At 31.2% G+C, this 8,288-nt stretch overlaps 2 long non-coding RNA genes across 3 annotated transcripts; one reads left to right on the top strand and one right to left on the bottom strand.

The window, feature by feature from the left end:
• LOC149898882 (uncharacterized) lies at positions 1 to 1,013 on the bottom strand. 2 transcript variants are annotated; one of them, XR_016457993.1, is made up of 3 exons: positions 877 to 1,013; positions 558 to 735; positions 1 to 214 (listed from the first exon to the last, which is right to left on the bottom strand). It is a non-coding gene; the product is annotated as an uncharacterized LOC149898882 (long non-coding RNA). The 2 variants fall into 2 exon arrangements; XR_016457994.1 differs by having other exon boundaries at positions 29 to 214; positions 653 to 735.
• Positions 1,014 to 1,027: 14 nt separating this feature from the next.
• On the top strand, positions 1,028 to 2,822 carry LOC149898881 (uncharacterized). Its single transcript, XR_016457992.1, has 3 exons — positions 1,028 to 1,378; positions 1,532 to 1,670; positions 2,014 to 2,822. It is a non-coding gene; the product is annotated as an uncharacterized LOC149898881 (long non-coding RNA).
• Positions 2,823 to 8,288: the final 5,466 nt, after the last annotated feature.

Here is an 8,288-nt window from a genome sequence, read left to right as displayed (position 1 = left end):
TTTATTAAACTTAAAATGAAAACAATGTAGGTACTATATTAAGGTACATTTAAATTTTTACATTTTCAGATGTATGATACAAATATGAATATTTTAAGTGTAGACTGTAGACATGGTGGCGCCTCCCCCAACTTGAAGTTCTCACTACCACATGATCATCTCCCAAGCCGGTACTTCCTTGTTCAATGTTTGGGCAAGCCGGCAATCAACACAACTGTGAAAGATAAATTGGACTTAAACTGATTCTTTGTTGCTTTAAAATTTAATAAGTACTTACATTTAATATGTTTACTTTTATTATTAAAGGGCTTGTCATGGTGTATGTAAACGTCTAAAAAGAAGTTTTTTAAACAATGTCGGTATGGTTTGTTAAATACCTTATTTGTTAATAATTTTTCAAGTATTTCAACGTTTTAGTTGTTTATCTTGCAATTCTTAATATTGTATTAAAATAAACTTAAATGTGTAGGTACAATGCCTTAGAAAACTTTTAATATTTAAAGTAGCTTCTAACCAAACATAGATAGGTTTGCTTATAAATTAATATAAATATTTACTTTTGACCAGCTGCTCTAGTTTTTGTGAACTCCCAAATCAATTGCACTTAAACTTTCAGAGAATTCTATCAACTTCGTCTCAGCATAACTTTTACCTTGTTGGGAGTTATTTATGTATCCATCTTTGTCTTTGTAACTTCGGGGTCAGGGAGCTTCGCGCACTCTGCACAATGTTCTGCTGCAAGTTAAATAAAAATTACTTCAATTAAGTAACAATAATCAAAACAGACGAAATTATGCAAAAACCAAAACTTTATTCGTAAAAATATATCTCTGTAGTCTGTTATCATAAATCGTCCTTACTCGTACTTTATCTTACCTTGCTATTTCAATATTGCTTTTTCGCACTTTCTCATTTATCCAGAGATGAGATTCACATATTTAAGTTTAAGTTTATCTGAAATTTTAGATATTAATATGAATTATGAGGACAGTGACATGACATTTTGATTTTTGACGTTTAATGTTCGATACAAATCATTACGACTTGGCCTAAAAGCCTCGTAGCCAAGCCATTAATCTTAAAAAAATAGACAAAACTTCGGAATTCATTCGGTCATTGGACATTGTAGGCAATCGTATAGTAATCATGTTGAAAATGCTCCCGGTACCAAAATAAAGTAAGATTATTTTGTGAACTCAACAAAACAAGGTTGTTATTATAAAAATGGCGGTGATTGAAAATTAAACGTCAAAAATCCAAATGTCATAATCACTGTCCTCGTATTATTATCTAAAATTTGGATAAATCAAATTGAAAAATTGCGAAAGATACGTAATATGCATTAAAGAATGCATGAAAGAGCAATTGAAATAGCAAGGTAAGATAATATACGAGTAGGTAATAAATATATCTAAAACCTTGGACGATTTATGATAACACAGATATATTTTTACGAATAAAGTATTGGTTTTTGCATGATTTCGTCTGTTTTGATTATTGTTAATTGAAGTAATTTTTATTTAACTTGCAGCAGAACATTGTGCAGAGTGCGCGAAGAAAATAACTCCCAACGAGTTAAAAGTTATGCTGAGACGAAGTTGATAGAATTCTCTGAAAGTATAAGTGCAAATGATTTGGGAGTTCACAAAAACTAGAGCAGCTGGTCAAAAGTAAATATTTATATTAATTTATAAGCAAACCTATCTATGTTTGGTTAGAAGCTACTTTAAATATTAAAAGTTTTCTAAGGCATTGTACCTACACATTTAAGTTTATTTTAATACAATATTAAGAATTGCAAGATAAACAACTAAAACGTTGAAATACTTGAAAAATTATTAACAAATAAGGTATTTAACAAACCATACCGACATTGTTTAAAAAACTTCTTTTTAGACGTTTACATACACCATGACAAGCCCTTTAATAATAAAAGTAAACATATTAAATGTAAGTACTTATTAAATTTTAAAGCAACAAAGAATCAGTTTAAGTCCAATTTATCTTTCACAGTTGTGTTGATTGCCGGCTTGCCCAAACATTGAACAAGGAAGTACCGGCTTGGGAGATGATCATGTGGTAGTGAGAACTTCAAGTTGGGGGAGGCGCCACCATGTCTACAGTCTACACTTAAAATATTCATATTTGTATCATACATCTGAAAATGTAAAAATTTAAATGTACCTTAATATAGTACCTACATTGTTTTCATTTTAAGTTTAATAAAAATGAAATTAAAAGTATACATAAGTACTGCAAGTTTTTAAATTATTTATCTACTCTTTATTTATATGCAAATACAATAATTAATTTAAATTTAAAATAAAAATATAAATACCATTAATCTATTAGTGTAGGAATTATTCATTGTGATGTAAATATAAAGTTTTTGTTTATTGCATTTTAAGTTTTAAAGGCTGATACTATAAATAAAACTTAATTTTTTTAATCAAGGGTGTTTTTAATATGCTATTTACTTACAAATTTGGATTTGAGTAATATACCTAATTGTTTTTAATTAATATTTAATCAAAATAGAATTGAATCTATTTTCAAATAATTCCATGTTTTATTACATTTTTTTATATATAAATGTTATCAAGAGAAGTAAAGGAGCAAATGTTTTGTCAATGAATAAATAAAATGGACTAAATAAAGATTTTGGATTTATAAAATATGTTTTTAATTGCACTAATACATTTAAAGCATGATATTGCTTCCTATTGAAAAAAATATATTCATGTTGCGCTGGCACTTTATAGCTTCTTGAATACTATCAATGCTTCCATGTGGTTACGCTGGGTAATCTTATTCCTTGTGCTCGGAATTGATTGTAGAATCTGGAAATAAATAATGGTTTTATTTCTCAAAATTAAATGAGATCGTTAACAACAGACTACATAAGTATAATATTTGAGTGTAGATTTACTTTTATAGTCTTATATTCTACTAGCGGTCCGCCCCGGCTTCGCCCGTGGTACATATTTACGTTTTCTCTACATAAAAACCATGCTTGTACTTCAAGGAATATAATAGAAAAGAATTATCGAAATCGGTTCAGCCGTTCACACGTGATGCCGTGACAACGCGAAACGGGTGCAGACCCGCCGCCTTTTTATAGCTCCCGCCGCGAAGCGCGTCGAACGCGGCAACTGATACGCAAAAATAATCCTTATGGCATGATTCTGTATTCACGCGCGATGACTTATAGCGTATTTCATGTATAACTTTGGTGTTTCTACACCGATTTACATGATTCTTTTACTATAACCTGCCCAGGAGTATGAAGAATAATTGTGCCAAATTTGGTTAAAATCCGTCGTGTAGTTTTTGTTTCTATAACGAATATACAGACAGACAGACAGACAGACAGACAGACAGACAAAAATTTTACTGATTGCATTTTTGGCATCAGTAGCGATCCCTTATCACCCCTTCATAGTTTTTTTTTAAATATATTTCATGTACAGAATTGGCCTCTCTACAGATTTATTATAAGTATAGATATAGGTAAATAATAACATGATAAAATATATTGAATCATGAAGAAATAATAAACAATCTTTTATAGATTTACATTAAGTATTAGATAAAATTTATGTTTAGGGAATAAGTAGAGTTGCATTTTATTATACAGAGAAATGAGTATGGTCGCCAAATATTGTACAATAACAGTCGTGAAATCGTAACACACCGTAACATACGTGACTGATAGTAACATACGTGATTTTGTTAAGCCTAGTGTACATTACAACTAATAATGCAGGAGATTTTTTTTACATTTCTGTTTTATATTGTTAATTGAATTATTTGATTACATTACTTTAAAACTCAATAAAACAAATTTAAATATTAAAGAAAAAGTTTTATTTCTCAAATTTTGTATTTCTATAATACTTACAAATGCAAGAATCATTCACAACTTATGATATTAATTACGAATACGAATTATTATAGTAAAAAAGTTACTAACTTCCGAAACATGATAGTTTTTGAAGTGGGTTCTCTTTATGTAAAAAAGTAAATTTTTAACTTTAGATTCTCTAGTGAGTACTACCCATAAGAGCCGCTCACGGATGTTACGTAACACAATAGTAACACATGGTATCATTCGTGAATAAAAATATGGTTGGACATAACCTAAAAAGCCTTTATTCGCCAAAGTATTGTAGTAATAAGACGCCGCATAGTTTGATTTGTTACTAGAACACTAAAGCTACACACATAATTTAAATAATATAGTAAATTTGTATTCTTACCTTGCATAATTCTCACTCAAAATTATTAAAATGTTCTGGGACAAAAATGCCGACTACCTTTCGATCAACTTTTACAGTAACAAAATGGCGATTTTTTTTTCTAAAGGTAGGCCAACATATAAATCGGTGTTGCCCCTACTTAAAAATATTTTTGTGGCTTGGATATCTAGTTATTTAAGGTGTTATTTTATGGTAACCGTGGTGATTCGTGAAAAAAAGTGAGACATAGTTTTAAGTGAGTTTTATATTAATTTCTTTTATGTTATTTTTATTAGAACTTGTTAAAACTATCCACAAGTTTACAGAATAATTTAGAAATACCAAAATTTTACAGGTATCAATAGATTTTTGCATAATTTTGTGACTTCAAAGTGTGAGATGACTAAGTGGGACACATGATTTTAGTATGGAAAGGAAAATAAGCATTTCAAAAAAAAAAATATTGAGCTTGTTAAAGGCACTCAAAATTAATTTAAATTATTAATATAATAGTCCGGGATCCATCGCTCATTAATTTTGCAAGTGATTACTATCAAGCTAATTTTTCGTGAGTAGCTTTATTTTGATGAGATGCCCAATAATTTCATGTACGAAACTCTCGATTGTGGTAGCTTACAGAGGTAACAAGGATAAAAAATTTTGATTTGACGGTTCTCAAATATTTATTACGCAATTTGTAGGACAATATGTCTGTTGAATTATATAAGTATTAAATAAGTGAAAATAAAAAAATCAGCTGGTTAGTAATCATTTATGATGACCTCGTTATCGATACACATTGGAAAGGGGGACTCTTTGATCAAACCATAGATTTTGTAGGACAAATATTTTTTTCGAATAATTTAGATAATTATCTTGAGATTGAACAAAAAAAACATTCAGTTAGTAATTAATATTTGAGAACCATCAAATCAAAATATTTTATCCTTGTTTCCTCTGTTAGCTACCACAATCGAGAGTTTCGTACATGAAATTATTGGGCATCTCATCAAAATAAAGCTACTCACGAAAAATTAGCTTGATAGTAATCACTTGCAAAATTAATGAGCGATGGATCCCGGACTATAATGATAAATATAACATAGTGAAGCTGAAACTATTTAAAAACTACCATAATTACTATATAAAAAAATCTGGTGCTATATAAAATGACAAGGACATTTTTTTTTTCTTGAATGTACAATTTTTGGCGGCCATACTCAAATAACAAGTGGAGAATGTGTACTTATACAGACGTATTTTTAAATAGATTTGCATTGGGTATGGTACTTACATTACTTTTATCTTACACAGATAAATCTGTAGGTTATATTGTATTTTCAAATTGTTCATATGATGCCCCCATATCTCATAGGGACTCGTGATGATTACGCACTTGTTTACTATTTAGGTACACGATTCTTTTTAAATCAAAAGGTTTGAAGCCTTTTCTTCGAACAAGCCGATGTAAAGTTCTATTATTATCTGATAACTGTCAAATTGTCAAATAGATCGCAGTTCGCACCGGTCCCAATAATTGAGTGAACTATTACGAGTGACGTCGTCAAAATTGCTAGAAAAACAAAATCAGTTTAACGCTGCAACAAGCTTGCGTTAAGGGTGTCACGGTACGAAAAGACATAGTAATGTTATAATAAGCTTGCTATAAGAGATGCCGGTTACCCCCCTGATCGCCGATAAAAAAATAACGACGGCGTTCTAAATTCAAATTTTAGAATACAGATTAATAAATTGGAATAATTTTCGTTACCTATTTGTGATTATGTACAAATATAAATAAATGAAAACACGAAAAACAGTGGATGACCTTGAGAAGGTAAGAGAAGGATTATGCTGCATTATTTATGTTAGTACATTGTAGTTCATTCTTCTGAATAAATAGTTAAACAAACTTGATATATCGGTGAAATCGACCCTTAAACTTTATTATTAGTGGATATAACATGTGAAATTATTTTTGTTCTATTTGCAAATATTCTATGTCACAGTAAAAATATACACCCAGTTAGTAGTTACACAAATATTTTTCGCTATCAAAAAATCACATTCATGATCATCATCAGTATGGTCACACCTATAACTTACGACCTTTTAATGCTCTAAGCTTACGACAGTATAGTGCCTGCAGCTGTAAGAAATTTTCCTATTAGTCTACTTATTACAAATTGGGGTACATGCATGGCGTGCAATAAAAATTTAAATTTAGTTATTGCTTATTAGATCTAGTGAAAGAGGCCACGTCATTTCAATATTTCTAAATTTATTTTAAGTAGGTAAACACAAATATGGCTAACAATGATATAGGATGGATATAGATTATAGGTATAAATAATTTGAGGAAACCTACATAATCACACGCCTGCGGTTTTCCTGCTCAAGTTGTCAACAGGATACATAGTTTTACAATTATATTCTCCCGACAGGATTAAAATTGAATGTTAATGTTGGAAATATTTGAGCAGTGGTGGCTCAGTGGTGAGACCTCGGACTTCGAATCGATAAGTCCGGGGTTCGAGACCGGGCGAGCGCGCAGGAAATAAATTGATTTTTCAATTTATCTGCGCATGTTGTAACATCACCACTGCTCGAACGGTGAAGGAAAACATCGTGAGGAAACCGACACGTCGAAGAATCAAAAGTTCGACGACATGTGTCATCCGCCAACCCGCACTTGGCCAGCGTGGTGGATTATGGCCTGTACCCTCATAGGAGGCCCGTGTCCCAGCAGTGGGAACATATATGGGCTGATGATGATGATGATGATGATGATGATGTTGGAAATATTTACTTTAAATTTTGATTAAGGTTTAAGCTTTATTGGGTCAAGTTTTTAAAACTGCATCATAATCGGTTCGGTGATTGAGACGTATAAACTAAAGTATAAAGATAAAAACAGATAGACTTTTGCAACTTGTTTATATTTTACTTGTTATTATTTTACCTCGAATATATTTTTTAAAAATATTTTTTTTTTTGGTAACCGTCTGATTAATCGTAACTAATTCGTAACGTCCGCGTCATGTCATAGTAAAGTTTAAAATTTCCAATTTCATGATGGTAGGTATATCGCCCGAGTTGACCCGGGGTACGAACAAAATAAAATGTAGGATTAATGTAATTTTCTCCTGATGAAAGAATTTTCAAAATCGGTCCAGTAGTTACCTAGTTTTTGTGTGAAAACATACATACATACAAAAACACCAATGTTTTCTCTTCATAACGTTAACTTCGGAATTAGAAGTGGCCAAAAAATATATATTACTAGATTTCCGCCCGCGGCTTCGCCCGCGCAGGCAAAGAAAAACCCGCATAGTTCCCGTTCCCGTGGGATTTCCGGGATTGCGTCATTTTCCCGGGATAAAAAGTAGCCTATGTCCTTTCTCGGGTATCAAAATATCTCCATACCAAATTTCATGAAAATTGGTTCAGTAGTGTAGGCGTGATTGAGTAACAGACAGACAGACAGAGTTACTTTCGCATTTATAATATTAGTATGGATTACATAGTATTTAACTTACAAAACTTGACACCATCAAGCAAATTAAAATATTTAGTTCAAGCTATTACAATTTACAATTCATCCAAACTCGGGGCTCTTTAATCGATATTCTTGTCTGTGAACTCTGATCAAGCTATGCTAAAAGTATCTTTGTTCCAATGTTAATTTCTGTTACATTTTCTAAGGTTTCGCATTTTAAGGCATTTAAGGCATTTCATCATAATAAAATGTAAGGTGTATATCTAAATGTGCCCGTGGTTTTGCCCGCAAAGTTCTGCTCATATTATATTTAACGTGATGATCGCTTAAAGCCATCCTCGATAAATCGACTATCTAACAATTAATAACTTTTTAAATTGAATGCGTAGTTCCTAATTATGGCTCATTCAAAATATGGCTAAAACGATAATATATCGATAATCGATATCAAATTTACTATGAAACTTCACTATAAAATCCCAGTTCCCACCACTGAGCTACAGGTCACTATTGAAATGTTAAACGTTATCATGGTGTGGTATCGAGGACCG

The sequence above is a fragment of the Colias eurytheme genome, chromosome 21, assembly GCF_061535395.1.
Source record: "Colias eurytheme isolate Ceu_HAF_F1 chromosome 21, ilColEury1 Martin Lab GWU primary, whole genome shotgun sequence".
NCBI lineage: Eukaryota > Metazoa > Arthropoda > Insecta > Lepidoptera > Pieridae > Colias > Colias eurytheme.
This window is presented reverse-complemented; position numbering and strand designations above follow the sequence as displayed.